Below are 15,597 nucleotides of genomic sequence, written 5' to 3' on the forward strand. Positions count from 1 at the left end.
TGACTATCTCAGAGAGACCTCAAGACTATTACTGAAATGATTTGATCAAATTAACATTTGCCTTTTTTTTTTTTTCCCAGTGCCCCACCAAGGACTTGCACTGAGACAGGTTCAGAAAGTTAAAACAATCAAATTGTTTTATTGGTTAAGTCAACATATAAGACAGGTTTGGCAAGGGATGGAGCTTGAGGTAATAAATCTTGGGTAACATTCAACGTGGTTGGAGACTCACATCTTTGCAATAACTCTAATATGTAACAGAAATGCAGCAAAAAATCAGCTGGGAACAGAAGATACCATTCTTAACAAGAGTGTCTTGGGTGAACGAAAAGAAGCAGAGCCCACCTGGCACTCCAACTGCTGCTGCTGCACTTCTTGCTGCTGCTCCTTCTATACCCATGGTGCTGATGGTGGAGGCAGTGCTCCTCTACAACAAAAGATGCTCTTCTCCAGGGTTGTCTATGTTCAATTCATGATTGCACTAATCCTAAGAAATAGAAAGTCTCCATATCTTAATTCCCCATATTGTGGTACTTATTGATAGAATGGTAAAATGGCTTGAGCTGGGAGAGACCTTTAAAGATCATCAAGTTCCAACAGTCTTGCCATGAGCAAGGACACCTCCTACTAGACCAGGTTGCTCAAAGCCTCATCCACCCTGCTCTTAGACACTTTCAGGGATGAGGACTCCACAGCTTTTCTTGACAACCCGTTCCAATGTCTTACCACCCTCATAGTAGAGAATGTCCAATCTAAACCTACGCTGCCCTAGTTTAAAACTATTGCACTTCTTCCTATCACCACAGACCTTACAAACAGTCCTTCTCCAGCTCTCTTGTAGCCCCCTTCAGGTACTAGGCTGCTAGGTACAGACTGGTAGGAGGTCTTCTTGAAGCCTTCTTTTCTCCAGGCTGAACAGCCTCAACTCTCACAGCCTGATTTTTTGTAGGAGAGGTTCTCTAGCCCTCTGATCATCTTTGAGACCTCCTTCTGGACCCTCTGCCACATCTTCATGTCCATACTTTAATTCCCATATTGTGATACTTAGTGATGGTGCATTTTGAATTCCATGAAAATGGGATTTCCAGGTTCACAGGGCTGTAGAGATCTGAGAGAATAATAGCCAGTTTGGTGAGGCTCTATAATCTCCACAGAACATCACTTTCTGTTTATGAACTACATGTGTATTTCTCCAGCAGAAGCTTTTCAGTGCATTTCAGCACATTCATATAAAAAATGGGATTTTGCAGACAAAAAAGGCTGCACTTTCATGTTGGGCAGAAAAGCTGTACTTTTAAAACCTTTTCTTTTACTTGTGCAACTGGATATTTGTTCGCTTGTTCTCCAGGCAAACACATTCTTCTGCCTTTAGGGCAGCCCAGAATCACACCGAACTTCAGAGTTGTTCAGATGTTCAAAGAAATGGCTGCAATGATCCAGCTTGAGATTAAGTCTCTAACTACAAAACTTACCTAGATCCATACATCACCTTATATTTCTGTCTAAATAAATAAAAATAATGCATTTTTCTCTTTCATTTGATTTTCTACCTTTCAGTCTTCAAGGAAATGTTTTGGTCTTTTTTTTTGTTTTCCTAACATCTGTAGTGCTTTAATATAATTTTCTTTTTTTCATTTGTCCATTCTCAGTTTCACTCTGCTCCCTCAGGGTTTTCTTATTCTTTGTGATGTTGTCTTTTATTTTTTACACAACCTTGACAAGCACAATATTAGAAGTTTCTTTTCGGGGAATCTTCCACTCTAGCAACCAATCGAGACCAAGTCTGTATTTTTGCAGATCATTTACTCTGCCTGCACTGTTTGCACACAGAACAAACCTAAAAGAAAATGTTGCTACTGAGAAAATGGTGAGCAGCATAACACAATGAATCTTACCCAGTACTGATATTTACTAATGTAGTAAGCTTCCTATTATATAGAATCATAGAATCATATAATTATCTTGTTGGGAGAAGATCTCTGAGATCTTTGTCCATCCATCAACCTAAGATCACCACTGCCATTATACCATGCTAACAGCCCATGCCACACATTTCTTCCACATTTCTGGGGATGGTGACTATACCACCTCCCTAAGCTGCCTATTCCAATACCTGACCACTCTTGGAGGAAAGAAATCTTTCCTAATATCCAACCTAAATCTCCTCTGGAAAAAAAAAACAGGCCATTTCCTCTCATTTTGTCCCCTGGTACTAGGGAGAAAAGACCAAAGCCTTTATCACTATATTTAATCGCTTTATTTAATAAGAATATATGGAGACTTGAAAACCCAAATTAAGAATGACAGGTATTCAGGAACATGAAATACTAAAACAAAAAGGCTGAATTTCGTGATGACTTTCTAAATTTGGAACCCTATTGTTGCAGCTACATTTGACAATCATAAAAATGTGGAGTGCTTCCAGGGAGAAGGTTCATTTGGAATCTGTTGAGCAGAGAAATTCAGTGAGCAAGAAGCGAGTGTCAAGTATAAATGGTAGCTTCAGCAGACCAGAAAGCCTCTCTACAAAACTAACAAACAAAACTGATTAGCCTTTTAACAACTAAAATGAGGAAAGAGAATTGCACAAATGAAACAAAAGAGAAAAAAAAAAAAGGGGGGGGGGGGGGGGGGAAGAGAAAAAAAGAGAGAGAAGGGTAAATAATGTCTTTTCCTTAAATGATAATTGCTTTAAAACAACAGAGTGAACCCAAGAGCAATTATATTTCTGACAACAGTGTTCCATTTTGTCTGCCTTACAAGGAAATAGTTAATGTATATTTTCTTTCACAGCACTTAGTTTATTATATTAGCTTAATAAAAGATGTCTCTTTTCTATGTTTTTTTTCTTCAAGCTTATTTCTGTACGGTTTCTGATACACTCCTTTTAATAATCTCCCCTTGAAGGGTGGCCAGCAAGAAGTCAGATGTTTTTTACCATTTTGTAGAATCACAGAATGGTTTGGGTTGGAAGATCATCAAGTTCCAAACAGCCTACCATCTAGACCAGTTTGCTCAAGGCCCCATCCAAACTGGCTTTCAGTACTCCCAGGCTTGAACCCTCCACAGCTTCTCTAGGTAACCTGTTCCAATGCCTCACCACTTTCATGGGGAAGAATTTCTTTATTAGCTCTAATCCAAATCAAGCTTCTTCTAGTTTGAAGCCATCACCTCTTGTCTTGTCATTACATGCCTTTATCTGACTTCATTTATACCACAGAATCATAGAATTATGTTATTGTTTTGGTTGAAAAAGATGTCTAAGTTCATTGAGTCAAACCATCAACTCCAGACCACCGAGGCCATTAAACCATGCCCCAGCAAGTCACATCCACATGTTTTTGAACACCTTCAGGAATGGTGACTCCACTACCTCCCTGGGCAGTCTGTTTCAATGCCTTATCACTCTTGCAGGAATGAAATTTCTCCTAAAATCCAGCTTAAACCTTGCCTTGCACTTCAGGCCATTTCCTCTCATTCTATCACCTGGTACTAGAGAGAAGAGACCAAATGCCACCTTGAACCAACCTCCTTTCACGTAGTTGTAGAGTGTAATGAGGTTTGCCATTTGCAATCTATGAGCATTTAATGTCCTATCATTTAGTAATTAGCATGTTTTCCTAGGGGAGCTTCTTTGAAACTACAAACTTCCTGAACTCTTCTATTTCTGGGAGTTCTTCTGAAAACAGCTGGCTTAGGAATCCCACAGCAGAAGTGCCAAACAATCATGCTAAGGGGCAAGTCCTTCTGCATCATTACAGAGTCTTTTGGATTCACTCATGAGCTCCAGAGGGAATTCCATGTTCCTTTGCTTGTCCTGGGGGTCTGTGGCTGTGATAAGATGACTAAGTTCAGGGGAAAAGTGTTCTTGGAGATTTAAAAGGAGCATGGAAGATCTCTGCAGTCAGGTGTCATGAGGGACTAAGGAAGGGACAGAAACAGAGACATAGACTTAAAAGGCATTTCTAATCTAGTTTCTTTTATTTTTGAAGGACAAAAGAAATTTGCTTCATTTTCTGCCTTTCTTGTACTTTTGAGCTCTTCATTTTTCTCTTGGAGCAAAAGCATACTCGTTTGGAACACAATTCTCTTTCCTCTCCACATCTTGTTCATTTAGCTGCCAGAACAAGGAAAACTTGGTTCACCCAGAGCCTCCTGGAATGCAGCCAAAAGAAAAGAATCAAGGTCAAATTTGGGAAGGTAAGTAAACAAACAACAAAAAAGCAGATAGATGTAACAGGCCTGTGATCTTAATAGTATATTTTAGAGAGCTCTTGTTCTGTCAAGTTCAAAGTGTTCCCTTAAAATCACAGTGCCTAAATAAGCTCTTATTGGTGTTAAATTACTTATCCAGTGCTCTTAAAACACCCTTTATTATGGCTAAGCTTGTCTACTTGCTTAGATGTGCTGAATATTAAAAATACACATGTATTGTGAGAAGCATTCTCAACCAGGCTGACAAGAAAGAGAACAGCCCTGAAGAAAAGGTCTTTGGGCCACTAATGGATGAGAAGCTGGGCATGAGCCAACACCCCTGAAATCATAAAATGCTGTGAGTTAGAATGGACACTAAAGATTATCTAATTATAACCCTCTGCCAACTATGCCTATGAAGACATGTTGGGAAAGTTGACCTTGTTCAGCCTGGAGAACAGAAGGCTTCTGGGAGACCTTATACCTGTATTTCAGTATCTGAAAGGAACCTACAGGAAGGCTAGGATAGAACTGTTTAGAAGGGCTTGTAGTGATAGTACCAAGGGCAATGGTTTGAAACTGGTGCAGGGTAGATTTGGGTTGGACATCAGGAGGAAGTTCTTCACAATGAGAGCAATGAAATAATGGAAGAGTTTGCCCAGAGCTGTAGCTGAGACCCCATTCCCAGAAAAATTCCATGTCAGGCTAGATGTGGCCCTGAGCAACCTGATGTAGTTGGAGGCATCCCTGCTTACTGCAGGGGCATTGAACAAGTGATCTTTGAGAGTCTCTTTCAACCTGACGCATTCTGTGATTCTGTGAAAGATGGTAAAAGCACATTGATGCTCAGAGACAAAATCTTCTCCTTTCTTCAAGCAAGACTAACATACTGTCTTGTCAAAAAGAAATAACAATGCAATCTGAATGCTGGAGAGCTGCTATAATGAAACTGACTGCGGAAACACTCTAGAAATGGATAAGAGGGAGTGAGACCCATGAAGGACAGAACACAATATAGACCTTTTAGGGTTAGCTTTTTATTTACATAGAAGTAATGAGCTGGAATATTACCCACTTTGCAACAGACATACAATTATTAAAGGCACAAAACTCACAAATATTTGAGACCAAAATTGATTTCAGATGTAAATTTTCAAATTGTGTTTTAAAGACTAGAATGACCATCTGGTCCTTCAAAGAGAAATACATGAACTACATGAATTTACAGTATCACAGTATCATCAGGGTTGGAAGAGACCTCACAGATCATCAAGTCCAACCCTTTACCACAGAGCTCAAGGCTAGACCATGGCACCAAGTGCCACGTCCAATCTTGCCTTGAACAGCCCCAGGGACGAAGACTCCACCACCTCCCTGGGCAGCCCATTCCAGTGTCCAATGACTCTCTCAGTGAGGAACTTTCTCCTCACCTTAAGCCTAAATCTCCCCTGGCGTAGCCTGAGGCTGTGTCCTCTGTTCTGGTGCTGGCCACCTGAGAGAAGAGAGCAACCTCCTCCTGGCCACAACTACCCCTCAGGTAGTTGTAGACGGCAATGAGGTCACCCCTGAGCCTCCTCTTCTCCAGGCTAAACAATCCCCGCTCCCTCAGCCTCTCCTCATAGGGCTGTGCTCAAGGCCTCTCCCCAGCCTCGTCGCCCTTCTCTGGACACGCTCAAGCATCTCAATGTCCCTCCTAAACTGGGGGGCCCAGAACTGAACACAGGACTCAAGGTGAGGTCTGACCAGTGCAGAGTACAGGGGCAGAATGACCTCCCTGCTCCTGCTGACGACACCACTCCTGATGCAGGCCAGGATGCCACTGGCTCTCTTGGCCACCTGGGCACACTGCTGGCTCATGTTCAGGCGGGTATCAATCAGCACCCCCAGATCCCTCTCTGTCTGGCTGCTCTCCAGCCACTCCGACCCCAGCCTGTATCTCTGCATGGGGTTGTTGTGGCCAAAGTGCAGCACCTGGCACTTCAAGTTAGTGTGTAATCTCATTCCTAGAAGCAGGTGCCATGCAAAGGTGGGACAAGGGAGACTTATTTAAGCTTCTTTATCACCCAGCCCTATCCAATCAACTAGGCCAGGGCACTAAGTGCCTCATCCAGGCTTTCCTTGAATACCTCCAGAGAAGGTGACTCCACCACCTCCCTGGGCAGCCCATTCCAATGCCAATCACTCTCTCTGGGAACAACTTCCCCCTAACATCCAGCCTAGACCTCCCCCAGCACAACTTGAGACTGTGTCCACCTGGAGATCAGTGACAAGTGATGTCCCTCATGGGTCAGTGTTCTGACCAATTCTATTTAGCATCTTTGTCAGTGACATGGACAGAGGAATCAAGTGTAATCTCAGCGAATTTACAGATGACACCAAGCTGTGCAGCACAGTTGACTTGCTAGAGGGCAGGGATCCAACCAGAAGGACATGGACAGGCTGGAGAGGTGGGCTCAGGCCAACCTCATGACATTCAACAAGGCCGAGTGTAAGACCCTGCACCTGGGTTGGTGCGATCCCAGGCACAGCTCCAGGCTGGGTGGAGAATGGCTGAGAGCAGCCCTAAGGAAAAGGACCTGGGGGCTTGGGTTGATGAGAAGCACAACATGAGCCAGCAGTGTGTGTGCAGCCCAGACAGCAACTGTCTGCTGGGCTACATCAAGGGCAGCATGGCCAGCAGGGCAAGGGAGGGGATTTGCCTCCTTTACTCTGCTCTCCTCAGATCCCACCTGGAGTACTGTGTGCAGTTCTGGAGCCCCCAACACAAGAAGGACATGGAACTGTTGAAACAAGTCCAGAGGAGGGCCACGAAGATGATCAGAGGGCTGGAGCAGCTCTGCTATGAGGACAGGCTACAAGAATTTGGGCTCTTCAGCCTGGAGAAGAAAAAGCTTCAAGGAGATCTTGTAGTGGCCTTCCAGTATCTGAAGGAGGCCTACAGGAAGGCTGGGGAAGGACTATTTACAGTGTCTTGTAATGACAGGACAAGGAGTGATGGGTGTAAACTGGCAGCAGGGAGATTTAAACTAGATGCTAGGAAGAAGTTCTATACAGTGAGAGTGGTGAGACACTGGCATAGGTTGCCCAGGGAAGTTGTGGATGCTCCTTTCCTGGAGGTGTTCAAGCCAGGTTGGATGAGTGTGGGATTAATGTAACAGTGGTCAATCGGTGGACCAGCTGCAACACAAGCCCTTGGCCAAACTATCTGAGTCAGAGTGGACCTGAACATTGTGCAAGAGAAAAGAATGAGAATTTGCATACCAGAAGAAGCAAGGAGACAGGTCCTTTGCTACCTGATGAATAGGCCAAGACTGTCCTTCTTATCTGTTGAATGTGCTAACTATTGCTCCACGGGGAAGCAGATGTGGCAGACAAGAATTTAGATTGGAAGAAGAGACGGTTTTGCATGTGATAAAATGACTAATCAATATGTAAAAATGTTAAGCCTTCTGATACCTTCTGACAAAGTATGTAAGTCCTGTATGTTGCCTAATAAAGTTGGGACTTAGCTTGCATCAAGCTGTCTCCCCGTCCCTTCATCGCAGCAGATGAGGCCTTGAGTGACCTGTTCTAGTGGGAGGTGTCCCTGCCTATGGCAGAGGATTGGAACTGGATGATCCTTGAGATCCCTTCTAACTTAAACCATTCTATGATTCAATATCAGGAAGAGTTCAGCCATCATCTATGTACCTGGATATTAGGAAAAAAGAGAGGTCAAGCATTGGAAGAGGCTGCCAGAGGAGTGTGCTCAAAAACCATACACACATGGCATTTTGTGACATGGTTTAGTGGGCATGGTGGTATTGGGTTGATGATTGGACTTGATGATCTTACAGATATTTTCCAACCATAATCGCTCTCTGATTCCATTTTTCCTTTGATCACACTGGCTATAGCAGGCAGCAACTCATCCCTGATTTGCTAAATGCAGTCAGCTCCTTGCTGTTGTTGCCAGAGCGATAGAACAAGGACAAACAGACATCGCTTGCTTCAGGGAGCATGTTTCTATCAGAACTGCTGCTCACCAGAGAGCATAACACATTCAGCCAAGGTGGCAAAAAAGACATTCTTATGCAGGAAGGAGAAGGTATATAGAACCACAAAATATGTTTCATGTACAGGTAATGTTGAGTGTAGATAATGGAAAGAAATAGCATGTGGAATTTGGACACAGCTTCACAGCATTGAAAAAATGCTGATTTGCAGGGGAGATAAAGTAGCTAATATTTCCTTTTTCAAGAGAAAGCAGAAATTAAGAAAACTACTGTGTTTCAGAGATGATTCTCTGCACTCTATGGAGCTTTTCATGCACACCAGAGAGCTTTGAGAGCTCACTAGAAATTCCTTTTGTCCTGCATTCAGGCTCAGAGGACCACTAGATGACCTTTAGAGGTCCCTCCCAACCCAGTGCATTCTATCTATGATTTTATGATTCTTTTCCAAAGCATTTTCCATGCCTCATGTCTGCATTATGTATCTTAGATGTATTTTCAATAGCATAGTCATTTCTTTGATACATTGGTGCAACTCTTGAAGAGGGCATATTTAGACTAGATATTTAGGAAGAAATTCTTTAGAGTGAGAGTGGTGAGACAATTCAACAGGTTGCCCAGGGAGGATGCAGATGCCTCCTCCCTGGAGGTGTTCAAGGCCAGGCTGGATGAGGCCATTTATCAACCATGGCTCAACTTCACTCCTTCATTTTCACCTTCTCTCCCACCACTTCAAACAACACAGGGGGAAGGGGAATGAGGTTCGTATGTAATCCACAGTTGCCTGTCTGCTGTTCCTTCTTCCCCACACTTTCCCTCTAATCCAGCATAAGTCTCAACACAGCTGCAATCCCTTCAGGACTTGTTCACCCATTGTAGAGTCATCCTTAGTGTATAGTATGGACATCCTGCTATGGCAGGGCTCTCTCCATGGACTGCAGGGGAATACCTGTCCCTTTCCTTATTCTCTGACCTTTATGGTTCACATGGATCTTTCTGATTTTTTCTCTGTGTTCTCTGGTGTTTCAAATATCTCTTCCCAGAGGCACCACCAGCTCTACTGGGAGTCCCAGATGTGCCCTGTGGTGGGCCTGTTGGAGCCACCTGGAACCAATTGTGTCTGGCATGGGGCAGCCCCAGCCTCTCCTCATAGAGGGCACTACTGCAGCCTCCTGCTGCCAGCATTTCACCACCTGCACACAGTAGAGTTAAACACATCCAACAATCCACACTCCAACAAGATCTGATTTTTTTTCCCCTGAAATTTGAGCACTTTTATTCCTCTTCAGGAAATGATGCTGATACTGCTCTTCTTTCAAAAAGAATCAGAAAATGAACTTAGAGGATTTTTTGCAACAGCAAAGTTTCAATATTAAATTGGAAATAAAAAGGATGACTAGGCAAGCAAAAATTCCAAGTGTTTTCCAAATTCTTGACTATGAGAGTGGTGAGACACTGTAACAGGTTGCCCAAGGGGTTGGTGGAGGCCCCATGTCTGGACATATTCAAGATCAGGCTTGATGGGTCCTTGAGCAACTTGATCTAGTTGAGTATGCCTCTGCTTATTGTAGAGCAGGTGGACTAGATGTTCTCTAGAGGTCCCTAGAGGTCCTTTCTAAACCTAGACATTTTGTATTTCCATGAACCTATTCTATATCTTTACTTGATATAGAATCATAGAACCATAGAATGGCTTGAGACAGAAGGGACCTTAAAGAACATCTAGTTCAAATACCCTGTCATAGGCAGGGACATCTCCCACCAGACCACCTTGCTCAAGACCCCATCCACTCTAATCTTAAACACTTTCATAGATGAGGTCTCCACCAACCCCCTGGGCAAACTATTTCAGTGTTCCACCACCCTCATAGTAAAGAACTTCTTTCTAATTTTTGATCAAAATCTACCCTGCCCTAGTCTCAAATTGTTGCCCCTTGTCCTATCACCACATGATTTTATCAAATAAAGTCCCTCCACAGCTTTCCTGTAGACTCTCTTCATGTACTGGAAAACTGCTATAACATCTGCCCATAGTCTTCCTTTCTCCAGATTGGACAGCCCCAACTCTCCCAGCTTGCCTTTGTAGAAGCTCTCTGATCATCTTTGTGGCACTCCTGTGGACCTGGTCCAACAAATACATGCCCTTCTTGTGTTGGGGGCTCCAGAACTGGACACAGGACTGCAAGTGAGGTCTCACTAGAGAAGAGTAAAGAGTGAGAATCACCTCCCTTGATCTGCTGGCCGCACATCTTTTGATTCCATCCAGGACATGGTTGGCTTTTTGAGAAGCCAGTGCAGATGGCTGACTCATGTCAAGCATCTCATCAGCTAGCACCACTAAGTTTGAACACTGGTACAGATATACACAGATAAACACATAGACACTAAAAGTGTAATTATCATAGAGTCATAGAATGGTTTGGGTTGGAAGGAGACTTCAAAATCATCTACCTATACCCCTGCCATGGGTATATATGTTTGACATTTGCGTTATAAAGATCCTGCAGATGGAATAAAGCACATACCACACATTCACAATTAGCTCCAAATTTGTTTTATTGACTGCAGAATTCATCCCTTGCATTTGCACTGTCTAGGGTCTGACAAAACCACTCTGCAACATTTTATACAGGCAAGCAGTTGCTCTTAAGTTCTTTGTGAATCTATATCAAAATGAAGTAAAAAAACCCAAACAACTGAGAATTAAATACAGCAGGGTCTATATATCCTGCAGTATCAGATAAGTTTTTTCACATTATTTTATGGCACAAATAATGCAGAATGTAAGAAACAGTTAAGCAGGAAAAAAAAATATGGCTCTAAACTTCCAATTTTACTGTGATGTTTCCTAATGTGAGCTACTGATTCCTCAACTTTCACACTGACATTAATAACTTTATTTCTACAGAATGATCATGATTATGTGATAGGATATAAGTGTATAGTGTAACATATTGTACAAAACCCAATGGCATATGTGGTCCTGCAGTGCTGTGAGAAAAGCTGATAACAGCATCATGAAAGCTTCTTTTCTTCCAGTTCTGGCAATTACACATACGATGGTGTCCCAGAGACAGAAAGATCCAGAGCTTTCAGTGAGCTAGGAGACAAGGTGCATATCTCTAGCTTGACATGTGGCCTGTGATTTGAGTAATCTGCTCTTAAGTTACAATTATAATTATACTGGATGAGCACAATGTCAATCCAAAGATGGACAGATGGGTTTTAGCTGGCCTGCTTCTAGGGAATAAAGCAGGATAATTGCTGGTGTTATCAAATATTGACCTGATTAAGAGATGCTTTGTTGGCCTGTTTTGTGGCTTTGTGTTTTGTTTTTGTTTTAATCTGAGAACAGAAATCTACAGAATCTGATAAAATAAATTATCTCCACTTGTTAGCTTCACATACAAAGAACTGTGTATTATATATCCACAATGCTAAAATAAAGCTAAAGCACACACTCTAGGATTTCTCTAGGTACAGCAATCTACCAATCAATGGACTCAGTATACATTTAATATCTCTGTATTATCTCTCTGCACCCCTGTAAGGTTGTTTAGTCTGGAGAAAAGGAGGCTGAGGGGGGACTTCATTGCTCTTCACCATTCCCTGAAAGAAGACTGAAGTGAGGTGGGAGGTGGCCTCTTCTCCCTTTTATCAGAACAAGAGCAAATGGCATCAAGTTGAACCAGGGGAAGTTTAGGTTGGAGGTTAGGAAGAATTTATTTCCTGAAGGAGTGTTCAGGCATTAGAACAGGCTGCCCAGGGAGGTGGTGGAGTCACCATCCCTGGAGATGCTCAAGAAATGTGTGGACATGGCATTTGTGCAAGTGGTTTAATGGCCAGGGTGGTGTTGGGTTGACATTTGGAATCAATGATCTTAGAGGGCTTTTCCAACCAAAACAATTCTATGATTCTATGATTATTAGTTCCAAACACGGCTTTAAACTCTTTGAGATGATCTGTACCACAAATATAATGACAACATTCCTTTGCTTGTTTGTTTCTGGGAGGAATGTAAATAGAACTTTTTGTGATTGTTTTTGTTTGTGTGGTTTTGGTGGGTTTTTTTTGAGTGAAGTGTGTGAAAGGAAATTGCATTTCTTTCAGCTGAGAATAATCAGGAAGATTTATTCAAAGAACTTTCAGTGAGCTTTAACACATAATCCTAAGTAAAGCCTCTCCAAAATGTATGAATAAGAGATAGCAGATCCTTATAACCTTTTGCTCTAACAGAGCATCACCTGTTTTTATGGTGCTGCTTGTTAAAGTGGGCACAGCCACAGCTAGAAGTTCTACTTGGATTGTGCATCCTACAGCAAAGAGTTTTAATTTTGATCATGAAATGGCCAATTAGAATTGCTGATTTATATTGAAAACACATGTATAAATCCACTTTCCCAGATAGGGGAGCACTGGTTTAGATATGGAAAGGCAAAAGGAACTCCAGTGTCCATGGCTATAAAACAATACATCAGATGAAGGTTGTTTGAGTGTCTCCATTATACCAGGTTACATTCGAGGATTTATAGCTCTGAGCAGATAATTCTCCTTGGATTCCTGTGTGGCTGGCTGCACATATCTTTGTGTGAGTAAGCTAAACCTCAGAGACTTTCCCTGTCCATATGAACTAGATTAAGAAACAATACTGACAATCTGAGAATGGACTGGGAAAAGAAAATGAATCAGTGAATCTCTCAAGAGGCCAAGCAGGTTATAATACGAACCACCAGGAGCAGTACAAGTTCACTCTGACAGAATGCCAGTGTAGAGTCATGATGTGATAGTTTCACACACCAAATGAATAGCTTAAAGAGACACAATGCCATGGGCTGGGGGAAAAAAAAAAATTACAACTTTTAGAACACTTAGAATTCATACACTCCAACACATTAAAAAAAGATACTAAGGATTATTTTGTGGATGACAAGATATTCTTTTTCATCTGTGTGTTTAATTTTGTGGAATGGGCAGAGATGAGATAAGATGAATAAGAAACTGAATCATTTAAACTGAATCTAGTCATTAATCATAGAATCAAGCAACCATAGAATAAGAGAATCATAGAATCACAGAACCATAGAATGATAAAATCATAGAATGCAATGAGTTGGAAGAAACCTCTAGAGGTCACCTAGTCAAATCTCTTTGTAGTCTGCAGGGATATCTCAAACTAGATCATAATGCTCAAAGCCACATCAAGTTTGATCATGAATATCTCCAGAAATGGGGCTTTTACCACCTCCCTAGGCAAGCTGTTCAGTGTCTCACCACCCTCACAGTAAAGAACTTTGATACTTGGGGAGGTTGATAACAGGGAAAAGAGACCAACACCCACATTGCTCTAACCTCCCAGCAAGAAGAGACAACCTCAACTAACCTACATGAAGGAACTATTAAAGTATGTGAGGCAAAAATAAACCAGTCATAAATCAGTTCAGTACCCATATTACAGAGTGGTACCTGAAGAATTTGCAGAAAGCTGTAACAAAAAGTGTAATTTACCTAAAAGTAATACACTAACAATTCTCTGAGTAGCATCAATTTTAGCCACCAAAATAAAGCAATATTAATAGCCACAGAATCACAGAAATTGCAAGCTCAAAAGATGCCTCCCACACAACTAAACTATTTAAAATCAAAACTGTGACCAAGACTTGAAAAGTTAAGCCCTGGCTTTAACTAGATGGTTATTTAAAATCACAAGGAAATCAGACTACACCATCACCATCATCACAGAAAGCTTTCAGATTGTCAGGCATGCCAGGCTATTTTTACATCCTTGTTGCCCATATTGAGGTGGCAGAAGGGGACCAGAGGTGGTCAACAAAGCTTGTGAAGGGTCTGAAGAACAGATGTTGTGAGGAGCGGCTGAGGGAGCTGGGGTCATTTAGTCTGGAGAAAATGAGGCTGAGAGGAGACCTTCTGGCTCTCTACAGCTCCCTGCAAGGAGGTTGGAGACATGGTGGGTTAGCTTCTTCTCTCTCATAACAAGTAATAGGACAGAAAACAGCTTCAAGCTGCAACAGAGGAAATTTAGCTTAGAAGAAACTTTTGACTGATAGGATTCTCAAAGACTGGAACAGGTTTCCCAGGAAGGTAGTTGAATCTCCATCCCTGAAGGTGTTTAAAAGCCACAGATGTGATGCTGAGTGGCATGGTTTAGATCCAGACTTGATAGAATTAAATAATAGGTGGACTTGATGATCTTCAAGGTATTTCTATTTTAATTCTATGATTTTATAAGATCTTGCTCATAGACTGCCATCCACTCTACCAAGGGACAAGTGTCAAGGTCTGGAGAACAGAGATTAACGATATCCCTGTCCAGAGGAGCAAGATCTGTTCTTATGGATTTCTGTGTTGTGAAATTAAGGTGCAAGTGAGACCTAATATCACCACAAAACTATTTATTAAAGGATAAAGTTGAACAAAACCGAGAGGGAGAGAGAGAGAGGGAACAATGGAGAAAAAGAAAAGCAGGGAAGGAGAAGAGCAGGGATTATATTACCATCAGCCAAAGATGGGGTGGGGAGAGAGAGAGACATGTGCATGGCCCAGGGATAATGTTCTGTGGAGTTCATCAGGCGTTCTTCTTCTGGAGTTGTTCTGTGGGAGTTGTTCCTTGAATTCTTCTGGTGGAGGTGCCCTTCTTGGCAGGCATTGCTCATGTCTTTTTATACAGTTTTTCAGATCTATGTTCAGGTGCATCTCCTCAGAGAATCTTCTGTGTTCTCATCCATTTGCAAGGGTCAAGTGATGGCACTGGGGCTTACCTGCTGATACCCCAGATACACATAAGCCTTTTCTCTTTGGGGTAGCTCATGTAAGGCATACACATCCTGGGCATTCAAGCCAGGCTGAAGTCCTGGAAGCCCACAAAGGCACTGTGTCTCTATTGATTTGCATCCCTGAGCCTTCAGCCAGGAACCTCGGCTGAGTCTGGGAAGTTAACAAAGGCAACCTTTATCTTTGTTGATTTGAACAAGGGAGACACGATTTAGGCTCTCACAACGAGAAGTAAAACATCCTATTAGTTTCTTATTTAATATTTAACTGCTAAACAAGCACAGTAATGTAGTGCTATGGTGACTTACCAAAACTAGATCTAACTTACACAGACCAACCAAATTCGATCTAAACAACCTCTGTTGGCTGCAGATAGAACCAGATCTGATGCACAGCTCTTAGTGCAGGATCTTTTACTTTTATTCTTGATGACATCTAATGCCAGTATTAGTTAGTTACCCATGCTCAAGAGAACCTTCATACTTCTTCAGCACCATGCAGTACTATTGTGACATCTACATCCTTTCTAAAGTGGTACATGCCCAGATTAGCACAAGCAAGGCAACCAAAGCGCTTCTGGGATTTGGCGTGTGCTACGTATTCATTAAAACTTTACAGAACT

Source organism: Pogoniulus pusillus, chromosome 9, assembly GCF_015220805.1.
Source record: "Pogoniulus pusillus isolate bPogPus1 chromosome 9, bPogPus1.pri, whole genome shotgun sequence".
NCBI lineage: Eukaryota > Metazoa > Chordata > Aves > Piciformes > Lybiidae > Pogoniulus > Pogoniulus pusillus.